A 21,785-nucleotide genomic window follows, 5' to 3' on the forward strand; every position below is an offset into this window, starting at 1 on the left:
AATCCCTGTGTTTATAATTGTCCTCTCTCGTTCTTTCTTTTCTTTTCTCTGTCTTTCCCAAATTCCCCAACTCTCTGTTTACAGTTGTCTCCCTCTCCCTCCCTCTAGTTCAGTCCTAAAACAAAGACAACTACTCCCTCACACACATTCTAACACTCTCTCACATTCTGTCATTCTGTCCAACAAATACACGTGCATATGCACATGCACACACACTAACAGAAGCACACACACACACACACCCTCTTGATCTTGTCCCACTGTCCCCTCTCTCTCCTTCCCTCCTCCTCTCTGTCTTTCTCTCACTCAGTAGGAATCTCTCTGCTCAGTCAGTGATTGGAGGAGAAAGAAAATGAATGCGGGATGTTGGTCAAATGAGAGGACAATAGAGGAGGGAATGTTTTGTAAGAACAAGGGTATAGAGAGTTCTCTCTCTCTCTCTCTCTCTCTCTCTCTCTCTCTCTCTCTCTCTCTCTCTCTCTCTCTCTCTCTCTCTCTCTCTCTCTCAATGCCGCCCACCCAAATATATCTGGTTCCACCAATCAGAATGTGAGTTGCAGTGGATTGGGCAGGCCAGGGGAGGCTTGTCAAACACCTAAACAATGACCTACTTAAACAATCAGATACACAACAACTACAAACACATAAACACACACACACACAAATGTGCTCGCACAAGTGTGTGTGTGTCTGTGGATGCGTGTCTGTGTGTGTAACTTACCCTCAGTGAAAGGTTCCCAGTCGTACAGTCTGCCCATAAACTCCTGGTTGTTGAAGGAAGCACACTGCTCTGCTCTGGAGTCTGCACCTCCTACACATACCTGACAGACAGAGGGGGAGCGGGAGGGAGGAAGAGGGGAGGGAGGGGGGAGAGGGAGAGGGAGTGAGGGAGGGAGGGAGAAAGAGGGGGGAGGGGAGAGAGGGAGGGAGGGGAGAGGGGAGGGAGGGAGGGAAGGAGAGAGGGACAAACACTTGTCAATACTGTAGACCCCAAGTATTGACAATTGTGGCTACAATACCATGCCTAACCCTAAGGCTGGTCCTAAACCTACCCTAACCCGAAACCTAACCCTAACCCTAACCCTAACTCTAAGGCTGGCCCTAACCCTAACCCTAACCCTAACCCTAACCCTAACCCTAACTCTAAGGCTGGCCCTAACCCTAACCCTAACCCTAACCCTAACCCTAACCCTGGCCCTAACCCTAACCCTAACCCTAACTCTAAGGCTGGCCCTAACCCTAACCCTAACCCTAACTCTAAAGCTGGCCCTAACCCTAACCCTAAGGCTGGCCCTAACCCTAACCCTAACCCTAAGGCTGGTCCTAACCCTAACCCTAACCGTAAGGCTGGCCCTAACCCTAAACCTAACCCTAACCCTAAGGCTGGCCCTAACCCTAACCCTAACCCTAAGGCTGGCCCTAACACTAACCCTAACCCTAACCCTAAGGCTGGCCCTAACCCTAACTCTAACCCTAACCCTAAGGCTGGCCCTAACCCTAACCTTAACCCTAAGGCTGGCCCTAACCCTAACCCTAAGGCTGGCCCTAACCCTAACCCTAACCCTAAGGCTGGCCCTAACCCTAACTCTAACCCTAACCCTAAGGCTGGCCCTAACCCTAACTCTAACCCTAACCCTAAGGCTGGCCCTAATCCTAACCCTAACTCTAACCCTAACCCTAAGGCTGGCCAGTATAATAGGTGGATGGAGAAAAAGAAAAGGGAGAGAGGTTGAAAAAGAGAGGAAATGAAGAGCTATGATCGACAGAGAAGAAGAGATGAGAGAGAGTCATACTAATTAAGATGGCAAGTATAAAAGGGGAGAGATGTATTAGTCAGACAAACACACACACACACACTCAGACACACACACACACACACACACACACACACACAGACACATACAGACACATACACACACATACACACACACACACACCCCATTCTCTCATGATCTCTCTGACAGTGGGCCGATGCATTAAGCAGCATATGGAAATAATAGACTCTCTGGGATCAGCCACACACACATAAATCCACCGAACTTTTCTATCCAACACTGAGGTGTCTGTGTGTGTGTGTCTGAGTGTGTCTGAGTGTGTGTCTGAGTGTGTGTGTGTGTGTGTGTCTGAGTGTGTCTGAGTGTATGTCTGAGTGTGTGTCTGAGTGTGTGTGTGTGTGTGTGTGTATGTCTGAGTGTGTCTGAGTGTATGTCTGAGTGTGTGTGTGTGTGTGTGTGTGTGTGTGTGTGTGTGTGTGTGTTTGTGTGTGTGTGTGTGTGTGTGTGTCTGAGTGTGTCTGAGTGTATGTCTGAGTGTGTGTGTGCGTGAGGGTGTCTATGCACGTGCGAGTCAGGCCAATAAAGAACTACTGGAGACAGTTTGAGCATTCTAAGGGGAGTAAGGAGAGCAGTTGGACGTCTAACCCTCCACACCTGATATATTACTCCAATATAGGCCTATTGAAGCTCATAGTACTGACTGTAAATCACTGACTATAACCTAACCCCAGAGGGACACACACACACACACACACACACACACACACACACAAAGCAATAACAAAGGGCAGAAGGAGATCAGGTACTAAATTACCTTACTTCCTCACAGCGTTAATGCTATAAATACCTTCCGCATGCTTCGGTTCGGCCTTCGCCTAGCCGAGAACCGAACGAGTGTGTTCGCATACTCCCTTAAAAGACCTTCGGTTGAAAAACGAGAAAAAAGCATCAATAGTGCTGTTTGTCCATTTTGATACGCGTAGCCACTTCCTCAAAATTGTCTGAATTAATTTAAGATAAGTCAAGACATCTGTCACAAATGTTGACGTTTTTGTAGAGGAGATCTTAGTAGCGCAATTTTACATCTAACTAAGATGTTTGGTGGAGTATTTCTCAAGTGAAAACATGTGCATGAATACGATTCCTCTCTCGTTGAATGACAATAAACACTTGAAGAATCCCTACTGCTGACCAATCACCTGACGAAGAGGCGTAGACTTTGGATACCGACTTTGGCTTTCCTCAAGAAAATGATCTGTGTGCACGAACAGCCGATAAAACCCTTGCCGAAGACCAAAACAAACAAAAATGTCGTCATAATATATGCACAAACTGTTCCGAACTGTTTCACACACACACACACACACACACACACACACACACACACATACACTCACACACAGCCACAGACACACATACACACAGACACACACAAGCCCCCAATATTTTTTATTTTATTTTATATTTAACCTTTATTTAACCAGGTAAGCCAGTTGAGAACGAGTTCTCATTTACAACTGCGACCTGGCCAAGATAAAGCAAAGCAGTGCGATAAAAAACAACAACACAGAGTTACATATGGGGTAAACAAAACATAAAGTCAAAAATACAACAGAAAATATATATACAGTGTGTGCAAATGTAGCAAGTTATGGAGGTAAGGCAATAAATAGGCCATAGTGCAAAATAATTTCAATTTAGTATTAACACTGGAATGATAGATGTGCAAGAGATGATGTGCAAATAGAGATACTGGGGTGCAAATGAGCAAAATAAATAACAATATGGGGATGAGGTAGTTGGGTGGGCTAATTTCAGATGGGCTGTGTACAGGTGCAGTGATCGGTAAGGTGCTCTGACAACTGATGCTTAAAGTTAGTGAGGGAGATAAGAGTCTCCAGCTTCAGAGATTTTTGCAGTTCGTTCCAGTCATTGGCAGCAGAGAACTGGAAGGAATGGCAGCCAAAGGAGGTGTTGGCTTTGGGGATGACCAGTGAGATATACCTGCTGGAGCGCATACTACGGGTGGGTGTTGCTATGGTGACCAATGAGCTAAGATAAGGCGGGGATTTGCCTAGCAGTGATTTATAGATGACCTGGAGCCAGTGGGTTTGGCGACGAATATGTAGTGAGGACCAGCCAACAAGAGCGTACAGGTCACAGTGGTGGATAGTATATGGGGCTTTGGTGACAAAACGGATGGCACTGTGATAGACTACATCCAATTTGAGTGTCGGAGGCTATTTTGTAAATGACATCGCCGAAGTCAAGGATCGGTAGGATAGTCAGTTTAACGAGGGCATGTTTGGCAGCATGAGTGAAGGAGGCTTTGTTGCGAAATAGGAAGCCGATTCTAGATTTAACTTTGGATTGGAGATGCTTCATGTGAGTCTGGAAGGATAGTTTACAGTCTAACCAGACACCTAGGTATTTGTAGTTGTCCACATACTCTAGGTCAGACCCGCCGAGAGTAGTGATTCTAGTCAGGTGGGCGGGTGACCGCAGCGTTCAATTGAAGAGCATGCATTTAGTTTTACTAGCGTTTAAGAGCAGTTGGAGGCTACGGAAGGAGTGTTGTATGGCATTGAAGCTCGTTTGGAGGTTTGTTAACACAGTGTCCAATGAAGGGCCAGATGTATACAAAATGGCGTCGTCTGCGTAGAGGTGGATCTGAGAGTCACCAGCAGCAAGAGCGACATCATTGATATACACAGAGAAAAGAGTCGGCCCGAGAATTGAACCCTGTGGCACCCCCATAGAGACTGATGGAGGTCCAGACAACAGGCCCTCCGATTTGACACATTGAACTCTATCTGAGAAGTAGTTGGTGAACCAGGCGAGGCAGTCATTTGAGAAACCAAGGCTATTTAGTCTGCCAATAAGAATGCGGTGGTTGACAGAGTCGAAAGCCTTGGCCAGGTCGATGAAGACGGCTACACAGTACTGTCTATTATCGATCGCGGTTATTATATCGTTTAGGACACAGCTAACATTAACTCATCAATACTCCCCCAACACGCGCACATACAGTATATACAAGCCTTGTGACTCTCTCCTCTCCTTTCAGTTGGTGCCCCTCCTCCTCCCTTCCTTTCAATGATTAGTTCCCCTGCTTTTCTCTCTTGTCTCGCTCTACATCTGTACCCCTTCCTGTGGCCCCACTCTCTGAGGGGAAATGTAACAAACACATTTCCAATTCACACATGCGTATTAATACTTGTACATGTGTGAAATAGGACAAATAATATATATAATATAATATATACCCACCTTATTATAATTATTATCTGCTTCCCCTTATTTCCTCTCTCTTTCTTCCCCCTCTCCTCTCTTTTTCCTCTCTCCTCTCTTTTTCCCTTCTCTCTCACTCATTCTCTCTTTCTTTCTCTCGCCCTCTCTCTCCTTCTCTCTTTTCCCCTCTCTCTCCTTCTCTCTTTCTCTCGCCCTCTCTCTCCTTCTTCCAGTCACACAGCTGTCATCAACAGCTGGGAAGTTTAAAAAGACACTCTACTCATCTGGACAGAGTCAAGTGAACACACACACCCACACACACACATACGCACAAACACCACCAGTTTAAAACAGAACCGTGACTGTTTGTGTCAATGAGAGAATGTGTGGAAAATACGTTCAAAAGGTTCACACAATGGATTGTGGGTGCTTCAGTGTGTGTGTGTGTGTGTGTGTGTGTGATTGTGTGTGTGTGTGTCTGTGTGTGTGTGTGTGTGTGTGCGGGTGTGCGTATGTGTGTGTGACTACAGTACAGTGTGTATTCATGTGTTAAAAACCCTTGAGGAAGTGCGTGAAACGCGATTAGTAATGGCTGTAAATATTTCTTCTTGACATTTGACGTAAACACACTAGACCAGGGTGTGTGTGTGTGTGTGTGTGTGTGCGTGCGTATGTGTGTGCGTGTGTGCGTGCATGTGTGTGTGTGTGTGTGTGTGTGTGCGTGCGTGCGTGCGTGCGTGTGTGTGTGTGCGTGCGTGTGTGTGTGTGTGTGTCTGTGTGTGTGATTGTAAACAGTGAATAGACCACCCTGAGAGGCTGTTTGTGATAGGTGGACAAGGTCAAAAGCGGAGGGAAAGCAATAAAGAAAAGTGATTGGAGGAGAAGAGCCTAATGGATAGACGGAGGCTAGAGAAACAGTTAGAATGTGTGTTGTCATGCATGTGTTACTGTCTAGGCACTGCAGGCAGGAGTTACTTGGTTCTCTTCTTAAAGAGTTTAGTGTGTGTAAAACAGAGGGAGGCTAAGTGACTGAATAGGGAGGGAGGGAGGGAGCACAAAAAATACAATGTGTAGAATGTGTGTGTGCTAGTGTGTTTTATGAGCAGCAGAGAGGGTCTGTGTAATTGTAAGGGAATTCTGTTTTTTTCTCTTTTAACTGTATGTGTGTGTGTGTGTGTGTGTGTGTGTGTGTGTGTGTGCGTGCGTGCGTGCGTGTGTGTGTGTGTGTGTGTGTGTGGTGAAAGATACAAGTCACTGTAGTTGTATAGACTGGTGAAAGACAGAGAGAGTGAATACTTATCTAGTAGACCAGTTAAAGTCTAAGGAATGTTTTACTACTGGGGGAAGGAGAAGGGAGAGAAGGAGTGAGGGGAGGAGGGTAAAGGTGAGAGAGGGAGAAAGAGAGAGTGACAGCTACTGAATAGACCTGTGAGAGAGTCAGATAATATTGTTGTAGGCCAGTGAAAGTTATAGGTTTTTTAGAGCTGGGTAAAGGGGGAGGATAGGGGGAGAGAGGGGGGAGGTGGTGGGAGAGAAAAGGGGGAGGGTCTGTCTGTAATGAATAAGTAGAAGAAAGAGAGAAGGAAAGAGAGAGTCGATGCATGGCAGTAGTTCTGTGAGCAAATGAAAGGTAGGAGGGGTGTAAGGAGTTACAGGAGGAGGGAGGGAGTTACAGGAGGGGTGTAAGGAGTTACAGGAGGAGGGAGGGAGTTACAGGAGGGGTGTAAGGAGTTAAAGGAGGAGGGAGGGAGTTACAGGAGGAGGGAGGGAGTTACAGGAGGGGTGTAAGGAGTTACAGGAGGAGGGAGGGAGTTACAGGAGGGGTGTAAGGAGTTAAAGGAGGAGGGAGGGAGTTACAGGAGGAGGGAGGGAGTTACAGGAGGGGTGTAAGGAGTTACAGGAGGAGGGAGGGAGTTACAGGAGGGGTGTAAGGAGTTAAAGGAGGAGGGAGGGAGTTACAGGAGGAGGGAGGGAGTTACAGGAGGGGTGTAAGGAGTTACAGGAGGAGGGAGGGAGTTACAGGAGGAGGGAGGGAGTTACAGGTGTGTTTTACTGGAGGGGAGGAGGGTAGAAGGAGAGAGGAGGGGAGGGGAGGGGGGAAAAAGAGGGAGGAGGGGAGGGGAGGGGGGGGGGAGAGAAGGAGAAAGAGGGGAGGGTCTGTCTGTAATGAATAGAGTCATTAGTGAGAGGGAAAACAACCAGGGTCTCCCTCCCCAAGGCCCAGGGGCTTTGTACTACTGAGGTCTACTCTTACTGCCACACCAGTGGAGGCTGCTGAGGGGAGGACGGCTCATAGTAATGGCTGGAATGGAGTCAATGGAATGGTATCAAACATGTGGTTTCCATGTGGTTGATCCCATTCCATTGACTACATTCCAGCCATTACTTTGAGCCGTCCTCCCCTCAGCAGCCTCCACTGTGCCACACAGTACAGAGGACAGAGAGGATGCCCACACTGACAGACCAATCAACTGCACTTCTACAAACACAGACAGAAAAACACTATTGGAATGCCCAGAAACAGCAAAACACACAAGTTCTGTAAACACACAAACAAACACTAAGTCTTGATCACACAGAACACTCCAATGTGAAAGCTGTTGTTGAAAACACACACACACCCTCCTGGGTGAGCCCAAGTTAACTCCTGAGGGGAACAGAAGTTCCTGGGAACCTTCCTCTGCAGCTGTGTTTCCATAGGGATCATCCAGGTGACGGAACAGGGATTACCCACCTGGGAATGGCCCTAGTCCTCTCAGCCTGTCCCATTCCTCACATCACTAAACAGCTGTACATATCAACTCATGAACACACAGACACACACACACACACACAGACAAAGATACACACTCACACACAAACAACACACACACACTCCCAGGTGTGTGTATGTGTAATCTGTTGGTCAGCTTCCTAACAGAGCAACAGTTCAGACTGGCTAATGATAAAGCATGTTTTCCAGCCCCAGCGCAGCCTGTAGTCTTGACCTATAACCCTGAGATATGGACATGGATGTAGACTCCAATGACACCACAGTCAGTCAGTCTCCAACCATAGGAGTCTCCAGCCATTTCTCAGAGATAGGCTTGACCCAGGAAGAGGAAGCCGAGCCTCCATGTGATAAACACTACAATAGACTCTCATACATAACTGCACAGGAAGCCAGCTGTCTGTCCACCACCTCCCAAGATGGACAACCCACTTTATCAGGTCATCACAGTGAAACAGAGCTACACTGAGACATACTCACTGGGTCTATTCACTAGAAGGATAGAATAGGGCAGAGTAGGATATAATAAAATGTGAAATGGATATTTTCTATTTTTCTGAACGCTTCATAAACACACATACGCACACACAGGAGTTTGGATGCAGCACAGGGTCACCGCTGCCCCTGGAGCTATTTTGAAGCGACCCAGAAGAAGACTAACTTAGTCAGTATAGATAGCAAGGCTGATAATAATTACACACACACAGCTGTGTTTCAACACAGCACAAACCAATCTCGGCAAAGTGTGTGTGTGTATGCGTGTGTGTTTGTGTGTGTGTGTATGCGTGTGTGTGTATGTGTGTGTGTGTGTCCTACCCAGCACATCTGGGTCTGTTCAGGACTTCCTAACTTATATAAACAATAATACGTTTGTCATCACTGGCCTTTTCAGAGAACAATACTGCCATTATCTCAGCCAAGACACTCTGGGCATGATACGTCTCTCTCAACATCCATCTCTGTGTGTGTCAGTCCATTACCATGATAATACTAAGCTCTGGCTGTTCAGACAGTGCATCCCAGTTTTGTAGAGTAATTGTTGCTTCAACTACATCATATTATACATTTGACAGTTCTTGGATCATGCTGTAAATCAGGGTGGATGAAGTTGCCTCCAGAAGCTGACCTATGGTCAGTGGTTTAGCGAGGGTAAGGCGGTGACCCGATCCTGCAGGTTCATGCTCTACAACATTCGGAGAGTACGACCCTGCCTTACACAGGAAGCGGCACAGGTCCTAATCCAGGCACTTGTCATCTCCCGTCTGGATTACTGCAACTCGCTGTTGGCTGGGCTCCCTGCCTGTGCCATTAAACCCCTACAACTCATCCAGAATGCCGCAGCCCGTCTGGTGTTCAACCTTCCCAAGTTCTCTCACGTCACCCCCCTCCTCCGCACACTCCACTGGCTTCCAGTTGAAGCTCGCATCCGTTACAAGACCATGGTGCTTGCCTATGGAGCAGTGAGGGGAATGGCACCTCCGTACCTTCAGGCTCTGATCAGTCCCTACATCCAAACGAGGGCATTGCGTTCATCCACCTCTGGCCTGCTGGCTCCCCTTCCTCTGCGGAAGCATAGTTCCCGCTCAGCCCAGTCAAAACTGTTCGCTGCTCTGGCACCCCAATGGTGGAACAAGCTCCCTCACGACGCCAGGACAGCGGAGTCACTCACCACCTTCCGGAGACATTTGAAACCCCACCTCTTTAAGGAATACCTGGGATTGGATAAAGTAATCCTTTTACCCCCCCCCCCCCAAAAAAAAATATATATATATATATATATATATATTGGAAAGTGGTTGTCCCACTGGCTATAGGGTGAATGCACCAATTTGTAAGTCGCTCTGGATAAGAGCGTCTGCTAAATGACGTAAATGTGCCCTTGAGCAAGGCACTTAACCCTAATTGCTCCTGTAAGTCGCTCTGGATAAGAGCGTCTGCTAAATGACTAAAATGTAAATGTAAAAATGTAAGCTGATCCCAGATCTGTGCCTAGCGGCAACTTCTGCCAGCAGTGTAAATCAAGTGGTACTTATCTTAGACCATACAGTACATTTAACTGGTTTTAATATAGATCCTGTGATAAAGCTGTCATATATCTCTCATTATAGCACTCTCTGTGGACTAAGCTGACTGTTATAGATGCAGTCATACAGTATAGTATAGTACATACATCACCAAAAGTATGTGGGCACCTGATCGTCCAACATCTCATTCCAAAATCATGGGCATTAAAATGGAGTTGGACCCACTTTGCTGCTATAACAGTCTCCACTCTTCTGGGAAGGCTTTCCACTAGATGTTGGAACATTGCTGCAGGGACTTGCTTCCATTCAGCCAGAAGAGTATTAGTGAGGTCGGGCACTGATGTTGGGCGATTAGGCCTGGTTCCAATTCATCCCAAAGGTGTTCGATGGGGTTGAGGTCAGGCCTCTGTGCAGGCCAGTCAAGTTCTTCTACACCGAACTCGACAAACCATTTCTGTATGGACCTCGCTTTGTGCACAGAGGCATTGTCATGCTGAAATAAGGAAGGGCCTTCCCCAAACTGTTGCCACAGAATCATCTAGAATGTCATTGTATGCTGTAGCGTTAAGATTTCCCTTCACTGGAACTAAGGGGCCTGAACCATGAAAAACAGCCACAGACCATTATTCCTCCTCCGCTAAACTTTACATTTGGCACTATGCATTCAGCAGGTAGTGTTCTCCTAGCATCCGCCAAACCCAGATTCGTCTGTCGGACTGCCAGATGGTGAAGTGTGATTCATCACTCCAGAGAACGCGTTTCCACTGCTCCAGAGTCCAATGGCGGCGAGCTTTACACCCCTCCAACGGAAGCTTGGCATTGCGCATGGTGATCTTAGGCTTGTGTGTGGCTGCTAGGACATGGAAATCCATTTCATGAAGCTCTAGACGAACAGTTATTGTGCTGACCTTGCTTCCAGAGGCAGTTTGGAACTCGGTAGTGAGTGTTGTAACCGAGGACAGACGATTTTTACGCGCTTCAGCACTCAGCGTTCCCATTCTGTGAGCTTGTGTGGCCTAACACTTCGCGACTGAGCCGTTGTTGCTCCTAGACGTTTCCACTTCACAATAACAGCACATACAGTTGACCGGGGCAGCTCTACCAGGGCAGACATTTGACGAACTGACTTGTTGGAAAAATGTCATCCTATGACGGTGCCACGTTGAAAGTCACTGAGCTCTTCAGTAAGGCCATTCTACTGCCAATGTTTGTCTATGGAGATTTCATGGCTAGGTGCTCGATTTTATACACCTGTCAGCAACGGGTATGGCTGAAATAGCCGAATCCACTAATTTGAAGGGGTGTCCACATACTTTTGTATATATAGTGTATATTAGATAGATAAGGCCTTGGTGCTTGTTGTGTGGAGGCATGCTCCCTCGACACTGAGTAAATATTGACTCCAGAGTAGATGTGGGAAAGAGAGCAAGGGAAGAATGAAAGAGAGAGAAAGAGAGAGGGAGAGTGAGAGTGAGAGAGAGAAAGGAAGAGGTGTAGTCTTTCTTAATAGCTCCTTTCACTCAGAAGTCTGGTCAAAGTGTACCCTTGCTTTTTTCTCCTTCAGTCTGTTTCTCTCCACATTCCACACTTTCCTCTCCTCTCTCTCTCTTCCTAAAACCTCTTCTCTTCTTACACACGCACACACATGCGCACCATGCACACACTCTCTCTCTCTTTCTGCTTGTGTACTTTTCCATGAATCCCTCTCTTCCTCTATCACATACTTCCCTTTCTCTTCCTGCTGACTCTCTCTCTCTCTCTCTCTCTCTCTCTCTCTCTCTCTCTCTCATTCTCTCACTCTCACTCTCTCACTCACACTCACTCTCTCTCACTCTCTCTCTCTTTCAATCTCTCTAACTCTCACTCTCTCTCTCTCACTCTCTCTCTCTCTCTCTCACTCCCTCTCTCTCTTTCTCTTTCTCTCAATTCAATTCAATGGGCTTTATTGGCATGGGAAACATGTTTACATTGCCAAAGCAAGTGAAATAGATAATAAACAAAAGTGAACATTACACTCACAAAAGTTCCAAAAGAATAAAGAAATTTCAAATGTAAATATACAGTGTATACCCATCTCTCTCCACTCTCTTTCTTTCAGCACCTCTATTTCTACCTCTCTATCTCTATCTCTCTACCTCTGTGATCACTCTCTCAATCTATCTCTCCCTCTACCTCTCGGTGACCTCTCTATCTATCTCTCTCTCTACCTCTCTCTACCTCTCTATCTCTATCTCTACCTCTCTGTGACCTCTCTCTCAGGTCTGTCTCCCTCTCCCTGTGTTTGCTATGTCCTGCTCTCCCCCTCTGCCCCCACCCTCCCCCCTGCGTGCAGATTTCTATACACAGTGCCTTATTTCACTACTACTTAACTGAGTCGCTTCCCCTCCCACTCCTCTACTTTTCTCCTCTCCCTCCTTCCTCTATCCCTCTCTCAGTTCCCCCATTGCTTCTATGCAACAAAGTAAACACATGTACACACACGTGATCAGGCTTAAACATAGAATGTTGTAACAAACATTCACATAGTACACACACACACAAATATGTAGCCTGGTGAGTGAACCATCACAGGACTGTTATTAATGCCACTGGTACACATGGACACTACCGTCGGCTGCCAACAGCTAAATGTGTTTAACACTGGGAGTATAACTGTATGTGTGTGTGTGTGTGTGTGTGTGTGTGTGTGTGTGTGTGTGTGTGTGTGTGTGTGTGTGTGTGTGTGTGTGTGTGTGTGTGTGTGTGTGTGTGTGTGTGTGTGTGTGTGTGTGTGTGTGTGTGTGTGTGTGTGTGGGGGTGTGTGTGTGTGTGCGCGCGTGTGCGTGCGTGGGCGTGGGCGTGTGTGTGTGTGAGATCCAGACCAGATCAGAATGATCATATCTCTCTACCTCAGATAAAGCTCCTCTATGGGGCATACAGTCTGCTATGTATAGCTCTGTCACTCAATGAGCCTGAGAGAGACCGCCTGGCCAACCAAACACTAACCAGGGGTTCCCCCTCATAATACAATACACACAGACACACACACAACACACACAGAAACACACACACAGACACACACAAGATACACACACATAGCTCTTCTCTGATTGTTAAAATCACACAGGACAATCCATCATGATTATGTCATATTGACTGTAGAATGAGATCAGACAGTGATGTCATACATTCCAAGGTTCTTCAGGAAGTATGTCCACACTAGGAGCCAGATGGACCTCCTCCCAGTGAATAGAACTCCATGGATTTGACTGGGACTGAGTGAAACAACATGAACGGTTGGCTCTCTTTTATGACATTCTAGGGTCAAATCCCAGCCAAAGATTGTTAACCCATCTGGTACTATGGGACTGTACCACACACTACAGCTACAGGTCACAGCCATATCACCCACCCCATACACACACACACACACACACTGCAGCTACTATATAGAGAGTAATACAGTCGATAACACTACACTCACAAGACCTGCAAGCCCCAAGGCCAGATCTGGCGTTACATACACACACACACACACACACACACACACACCACACACACACACACCGCTTTGCTTGTGCAAGCGTGAAGGATATTCCGATCATAACAGTAAATGCCCAGAGCAGTACAAGCAGCCAGACAGTTTCCATATGACTGCCCATACACAACTGACTACTGTACAGCCAGCCTTCCTTTCCCTACCACACATACTGTATCACTATATGGCCATACAGGAATTACCTCCCAGTTAACTACTGGTGTTACTAACTCTATACTCATACAGGAATTACCTCCCAGTTAACTACTGGTGTTACTAACTCTATACTCATACAGGAATCACCTCCCAGTTAACTACTGGTGTTACTAACTCTATACTCATACAGGAATCACCTCCCAGTTAACTACTGGTGTTACTAACTCTATACTCATACAGGAATCACCTCCCAGTTAACTACTGGTGTTACTAACTCTATACTCATACAGGAATCACCTCCCAGTTAACTACTGGTGTTACTAACTCTATACTCATACAGGAATCACCTCCCAGTTAACTACTGGTGTTACTAACTCTATACTCATACAGGAATCACCTCCCAGTTAACTACTGGTGTTACTAACTCTACACTCATACAGGAATCACCTCCCAGTTAACTACTGGTGTTACTAACTCTATACTCATACAGGAATCACCTCCCAGTTAACTACTGGTGTTACTAACTCTATACTCATACAGGAATCACCTCGCAGTTAACTACTGGTGTTACTAACTCTACACTCATACAGGAATCAACCACTGAGGCATTTCAAGGCATTGGCTCTTACCTGTGAGAAGCACCGACGATACTCGTTCTCTGCTCCCGAGCACCTGTAGTTCTGGGGGGGTAATCTCTGTCCCCCTGTGTCCACCTCGGCCAGGGGGTGGGGGTGCTGCTGATGTTGCAGGGGGTAGATGTTGGGTTGAGGGGGTCCAGGGTGAGGGGGTTGGGGTTGGGGTTGAGGTTGAGGGTTGAAGCCATAGGGGGACTCTCTCTCTCTGTGCTGCGGGGAGGAGCGGTGAAGAGGGGGGGAGTAGGGGTGAGAGAGAGAGGGGGAGTAGGGGTGAGGCAGAGAGGGGAGGGGAGGAGGGGCGCGTCTACTGATTAGTCTGTCGTGGTTGGGCTGGGAGGGAGAGGGCCTGTGTGAGTGAGGGAGGGTCGAGGGCACTCTCTCTCTTTCTCTCCCTCTCTCCCTCCCTCGCTCCGCGGCAGCTTGTCTCTGTCTGTCCGTCTGTCTGTGACTGTCCGTGTCCCTCTGTCCATTCCTTTCTGGTTTAGCTGTGGCTGTTGTTAGCAATACCTTAGCGATAGGTGACTCCGTACTCTCCTCCTCTGTCTTCCTCTCCTCCTCTCTCCTCTCATGCTCCCTCTCTCCCCTGTTCCCTTTGTGGTTTTTGGCTCCCTCCCTCTCCTTCTCTCCCCTCCTCTTCTCCTCTCCTTCTTTGGGTCTGTCCATTTGGTCAATGTTAACAACAGCTCCCTCCTGCCCCTCAGTCTCTAGTACCAGGGTTGCTATGGTAGCATTGCCATGCTCGGTGTGGCGGGCCTGCCGGTTTTGCCGGTGTAATGGCAGAGAGAAGGGAACCCTGCCATAACCAAACTGACCCGGACGGATAGAAGAGGACCTGAGAGAGAGAGAGAGAGAGAGAGAGAGAGAGAGAGAGAGAGAGAGAGAGAGAGAGAGAGAGAGAGAGAGAGAGAGAGAGAGAGAGAGAGAAAGAAAGAAAGAAAGAAAGAAAGAAAGAAAGAAAGAAAGAAAGAAAGAAAGAAAGAAAGAAAGAAAGAAAGAAAGAAAGAAAGAAAGAAAGAAAGAAAGAAAGAAAGAAAGAAAGAAAGAAAGAAAGAAAGAAAGAAAGGAATGGGGGGGTTGGACAGGGAAATATTACTCATGATGACAGAACTCTTATCTGCTCTTAAAATGATTGACATTCTCCACAAGTGGAGCCAACAGCTTACAGCCTACAGTGAGAGTTAGAAGCAGAGCGTGTGAGGGTGAGAGCCTTAAGGAGTCTATATGTATAGAGGTCATGATATTGAGCAGAACTAGTGATCTAATTGCATAGCATGAGAGATGGGAATAAAAGTCAAACTCACACTCCCATGACTCACATCAACAGAATGACTCAACTCACACTACCAACGCCTTAACAACAACGTCTTACTTAACATTTACATAACGTCTAAAACAACATTTACACAACATCTACAGTAAACAGTTTCCTTGCCAACAAGATCATCCAATCATACTCACCTACTAGCAGGCAGAGCCCCCCTATTGGCCAACACTGACCTTCTGCTCCCACTTCCTCCCGCCCTCCCTGTTCCAGGATTGGCTGGCCGGCGGGCGGCCCTTGCTGGTTGGCTGTAGCTGGATGGGGGGGCAGGAAATGAGGGGGAACGGTAAACAGAATCTGGTTCCTGATTGGGTGATGAGAATTCCGTGCGATAGAGGGGAGACATGGGATTGGAGGACTGCGCTGGCACAGCTCCTGCCCCTCCTCCTATAGGAGTGTCCCGATAGAGAGACAGTCCTGGGTTCTGATTGGATGATGGGAGTGAGGGGGGATAGAAGGGGGCTGGCTGTCTCTCTGTCCCTCCCCCTCCCCCCTCCTCCTCCCCCGTACTGGGATGGCTGGTTGCTAGAATAAAGAGGGGGGTAGAAGGGGCGGATGGCGGAGATGACAGAGCCATGGTTGGGACTCCCGGCCCCCCCTGGGAGGAACGATGAACCCCCCCAGTTTGGAGGAGAGTGGGAGAGGGGAGGAGTTTGGGGACGGGGAGGGGCTTCACACTTCCTGGTTCTCTGTGACACACCCACTCCGCAGCTCTGAGAACATCCTGACCACTCCCCCCAGGCAGACCACACTCCCTCCGGACTATCGTCCACCTGCCGTGATCTTCTACCCGTCGCCTGGAACACGAACACACACACACAAGCACACATCAGACATATGATAAACCAGCCAGGTCACCCGTGATACAAGTCAGTATTAGACGTCCATCCATGTCTGAGGACGTCGGGGCCTCTGCCTCTGGTGCAAAAGGTTGCATGTTCAAATCCAGCGATAGAAAGTTGTTTTTGAGATTTTTGTTTTAAACCTATCCCAAACCTTAACACTTACTTTAACCATTCAGAGTTAATGCATAACCTTAACATTTCTGAGTTAATGCCTAAAATTAACCTTAAACACTTTGAAATTGAAATTTGACGTTTGAGAAACATGGATGAACGTCTAATTCTGACATGAGACTGTGAGAGCTTGTTGGATAAACATATAATAATAATAATAATATGCCATTTAGCAGACGCTTTTATCCAAAGCGACTTACAGTCATGCGTGCATACATTTTTGTGTATGGGTGGTCCCGGGGATTGAACCCACTTCCTTGGTGTTACAAGCGCCGTGCTCTACCAGCTGAGCTACAGAGGACCACAACATGTAACAAACATATTCAAGTATTTCCTAGACAGGCCTCTGTAGTTATGTTGGCCCCTGCCGTAGCAAATCTGCCTTCAATTGGTGTCAAAGTTTCAGTGCCAGAATCCCTGGATGTTGTTCAGGGGGCTAGGAAAGGGAAGACGTCTAGGCTAAGTTCACTTATGCTGGCAGTAGCATTAAACCAGTTTTATGAACTGAGGAACAAAATCATCAACTGTGTGGAATATGGATTGATGGCCTTGTGGAAGTGCTGTGGCAAGGCCAGCTCTGGCCTGGTATGCTGAACACAGTGTGGTCTGTGCGCGTGTGTAACAGGCCAGGATTTGATGTGTTCCTCTGTGGCTCTGTCTAAATGTTTCTCATTTCATAACTCAGAGCTGTGTGTGTGTGTGTGTGTGTGTGTGTGTGTGTGTGTGTGTGTGTGTGTGTGTGTGTGTGTGTCTGTGTGTGTGTGTGTGTCTGTGTGGCCTGGTTGGCAGAACAGCTATAGAGAGACCTGAACAAAAGTTTCCATTCAGCAATAACCAAAACATGAGGCTGCACTCCACCACTCTGAGAGAAAGAGTGTACACGCCTGTATGTGTATGTGATAGAAGGTGTATGGACATAGAACGTGTGTGTGTGTGTGTGTGTGTGTGTCTGTATGTGTTTCTGAGCGTGTACAGGGCTCCATTAGGTCAAATAACGGCCACACATGTCTCTGTCTCTGTGTCAGGGGACCACTCCACCGCCAGGGGACATGGGTAATGAGTGACATCACAAAAACCCAGCTGCCACAGAGCCAAGACCATCACTGACTCACAACCACTGACCCGGCACCAGAACTGACCACTAGTGCACACACAGTGAGATGGTGAACCACTCACTACGGGCTTTCATGGGCTAAATCCACCAGGACCCTAAACTACGATTACAGACACTAATCGCCTCTAATCACCACCATCACTATGGTAAAACCATTACTCACCTTTTTCTTCTCAGCCTTGGTCAGAGAGGATGTGACTGCCACAAAACCCCACAACACATAAAGCCTGAGAGAGGGGGAGTGAAGAGAGAGAAGAGGAAATAAAAAGATGAGGGGGATAGAGAGAGGAAGAGTGGAGAGGGGTTGAGTAAACACAACCAAATATTATGAGTTCCAATGGAATTAATCCTGGTGCTTACATATGTTTACTTACAGACAGGGGCGGCCTGTTCAATAGGGCGATATGGGCGACGCACTGCCAAACGGGAAAAGGAAGGGATTTTTTTTCTAATCAATTATATCACGGCAACAGTAGTTATCAGTGTTGTAATCTATACGTCTGATCTGCCACAGTGCCACACTGCCACTAAATGTCGAATCAGGCTAAAGTCGTGCTTCAAATGGCTCCCCCCCCTTTTGGGGCGATTTCAGTCAGGTTGAAAATCGCCCAGAAGTCTGTAATAGACTCCCATATAAAATCTATTTTTTTCAAATTTCAGAGCCTTCAATACAATCTCAATGGGTGTCTGTGGGCTTGCACTTACGCGCTTTCGTCATACGTTACGTAACCATGAACGTAACTGAGAAAAGAGTGGATTGTTTGAAAGAAGTTCCTTTTTGTCGGCGACGGCGAACAAATGAAGATAAATTGGCAACGAAACAATTAGGACCTCCCAGACCAAATTTAATAATTCAACAGGTTTCTACTAAAGGCGGAAAGTCCTACACCCGAGGATTTTCCAAAAATTGGTACGAACGAAAAAAGACATTGCCACTCACTCAACTGGATGACGAGGGATACAGGCTAGCTGTCCGCCGCCACAACGATGAGGTTAGTGTTGATAATCACAAGTTTACTGGATGTGGATATGGTGTAATAAAGGCAGTTTATTCAGAGGTAAATATATCTGGAATCGCGTTCACGGACCCGTTCGTCAAACTCTTAGGGAGCTATAAATTAAGCCCCATTACTTACCATATCAGATAAGAGAAATTGCTGCAGCTACATATATTTTACATCCTGGCCCTACATAGTTCACTATTTGCATCACTTACCAAAATATTACATGTGGTCATATATGCTTGGAAAGTGGAGATGCCATAGAACGTCAAAAAAGTAAACATTGCTGGAGACACATTGCCGTTTTGGAGAAGACATCGCGTTTGCTAGCGAAGAGATTTGTTGTGGCAAATGAACTTGGGCTGGGAATTGCCAGGAACCTCACGATAAGATATATGCATCAGCATTGCGAGTCTCATGATTCTATACGTATTGCGATTCGATACTGTGATTTTATTGCGCACCATATGTCTGTTGCAGAGGGATCAGAAAGCCATGAGAACGAGTTTTGATCAGTCATGGAAATAAAAGTGCTGAAAACAAATTTGCTCCCAATGTGAAAAGATTGAGAACAAGCTATGAAGGAACAATAATGGTGTTTTGGTGCAGGTACAGCCAACTAGCGCTAAAATATTGCGATATTGTCAATACAGTATATCGTAAAGTATCACTATGTAACTCGATTTCTTTCACCCCAATCCCTCAAATTAACGGTAAATAACTGAATTGTTTGCCCCACATTTAGCTAAGATGATTAGCTAGCCAGCTAAAATGTTTTATTTAGTTAGCAGTCGCATCTACAATAGTTTACTGTCAATAACATGTCTCCAAAAATGACGTGGTGTCTCCAATTGTGTTGACATTTTACAATTGCAATGCGCATCCATGAGTATCCACTTTCTGTAGCTCAGCTGGTAGAGCATGGTGCTTGTAACGCCAAGGTAGTGGGTTCGATCCCCGGGACCACCCATACACAAAAATGTATGCACGCATGACTGTAAGTCGCTTTGGATAAAAGCGTCTGCTAAATGGCATATTATTATTATTATTATTATCTGAAGAGAGCCCCGAAACATTGTGTGCAGACATTTTATGCAATAAATGAAGTAGGTTCAATCTAGTAGTTCTGATCTTCTGATTGGTCCTGATGAGTTGGGCGAGGTCCCCTGCAGGCTACTGTCACTGTTGCATTGGCTCTGAGTCGGGTTCTCTGTCTTCAAATGTTCAGCCTAAGAGAGGGGATTTTTGTGTGTGTGTGTGTGTGTGTGTGTTTAACAGTGATGATGTGTGTGTGTGTGTGTGTGTTTAACAGTGATGATGTGTGTGTGTGTGTGTTTGTGTGTGTGTGTGTCCTCAGAGCAAGAACTCGTGAGTTGGAAGAACTGAGAGGCCTATGGCGTGGGTGTTGTCCTTGGCCACCTGCTGACAAGGCTGACAAGATAGGACCCTTTTGTCCATTGTTATTGGATAGGAACAGAACTTATAACCAGCTCCTGACCTAAATAGATCTTAGCACAACATTTTACTCAACATATCATATTCCATATTCACTATAACAAATATATTTACTACGACATTAGCAAGAACCGCCACATCCTCAGCCGGCTAATCCAGTGTGTGAAGTTTTGCGGAGTGTTTGAGTTAGCTTTGCGAGGCAAAGATGAAACTGAGGGCTCCACCAACCCTGGTAAGCCAACACTTTTGAGATCAGTCAATAAATGCTTCTGGTATTGACTTATATGCTGCCCCTGTCTTCATGTTGTTGCTGGACATATCTTTTTTAAAATGTGTGTAGGTCACCTAAATCATCAGAAAAATTGCCCCCCCTGAGAATTTTTTCAGGAGCCGCCACTGCTTACAGAGGATGTACTATGAGGATGCAATGTATATTCTCATATCCTAAGGCTATCAAAACGCCTCAGTAGCTTCATAAATGATATCATTTAATAGTCAACACTATGGGGGGGTTCACATACTTCTCTTTCCCTAACAGTCCAGAGCCTGTCTAGTAGTTGTTTAATAAACAGTCTAGCATGCGTAAAAGCACCATGCATAATGTGTTTTCTTTCATTATAAGACATACTGTAAAACGAACTCCCAGCAGTTCAGTTAAAATTCTTTCGAATGTTCCAGATACGTTACTATGTTTGAGGAGCACACCATGCGTCGTTTTTTCCCAGCGCTGCGTGTGAGTTCAAGAAGAACTTTCTTTGACTGGGCGGTTCAGCAGCGGTTCAGCGGCATCTCAGTCAATCTGACCGCGCCGAGAAGGTGCAAACAAACTAATATGTCTAAACATCAGCCGTGTTTTTCCTCCCAACTGTCCAGACCCTGTGGCTTTTAAACACACAAGCCCACTTCCAAACGCATACACTCGCGATCCCAAATCATCATGTACATTTGTTTTAATCGTTTGAGACTTGGAGAGAGGGGCCTCAGGCTTTGGGTTTGGTTTATGTTGGCCACATGATTATAGGTTCCTGTAAATTGCTTTCATATAGCTACAAACTCAGGACGCTGATGCATGTGCACTGGGCTAGAGTATATCATTTTAGATGCACTACCACAATTATTGTGTGAACTGTGAAGCCACACCACAATCCCATAACATCACAAATCCGCAGGCCACATGTGACCGCTGTGACTGGTGCAGTTTCGACAGTGTTTGCACCGCCGCGGGCTCCCCTCCTACTGAAACCCTCCCCACAGTCCCCAGGCCCACACTAGACTAAACAATTATCCCAAAACCACAGACAAAGGTCCCGCACAGCCTGACACAACAGACCAGCTCAGCCTGAACTAACGACCCCCTACCCGCGTCCACGTTTCTCTCTACAGTGGCACATTGTAGAATAAAGAGAGAGAGAGAGAAATTGAAATGTAATTGAAATTTAATTTAATTGAGAGAGAAAGAGAGATAGAGGAGGGGGGGGGGGGTGAGAGAGTGGGAACTGTTACAAAATCTGCCCAGAGAGTGAGTTTTAACCTCAACCCCAGCCGGAGGGAAAATTCCTTATACATAGCGCGCCCATGCAACACATGCGCGGGTAGGCTTCACCTATATGCTATAGCACAAACGCAAGATATTTATTCACAACACTTGACTTTTCAATAGTTTTAAATACGTCGAGATAACATATAGCCCTATTACACTTACTGTTGGCTACATCGCCACTGAAATAAAATTTTGTTTTAAACCTTTCGCACACATGAAGGCGTGGAGCA

The 21,785-nt window shown here is 46.5% G+C and overlaps 1 pseudogene across 1 annotated transcript in view; it reads right to left on the reverse strand.

Moving 5' to 3' along the window:
• Positions 1-611: 611 nt before the first annotated feature.
• LOC311107786 (ADAMTS-like protein 4) overlaps positions 612-21,785 on the reverse strand; it is a 21,598-nt pseudogene continuing 424 nt past the window's right edge. The window contains exons 2-5 of the transcript in view: positions 17,723-17,786; positions 15,567-16,226; positions 14,103-14,940; positions 612-821 (exon numbers count right to left, since the gene is read on the reverse strand). The product of the transcript in view is annotated as an ADAMTS-like protein 4 (transcript). The remainder of the gene's footprint in view (positions 822-14,102; positions 14,941-15,566; positions 16,227-17,722; positions 17,787-21,785) is intronic.

The sequence above is a fragment of the Coregonus lavaretus genome, assembly GCF_964263955.1.
Source record: "Coregonus lavaretus genome assembly, chromosome: 3".
Taxonomy (NCBI): Eukaryota; Metazoa; Chordata; class Actinopteri; order Salmoniformes; family Salmonidae; genus Coregonus; species Coregonus lavaretus.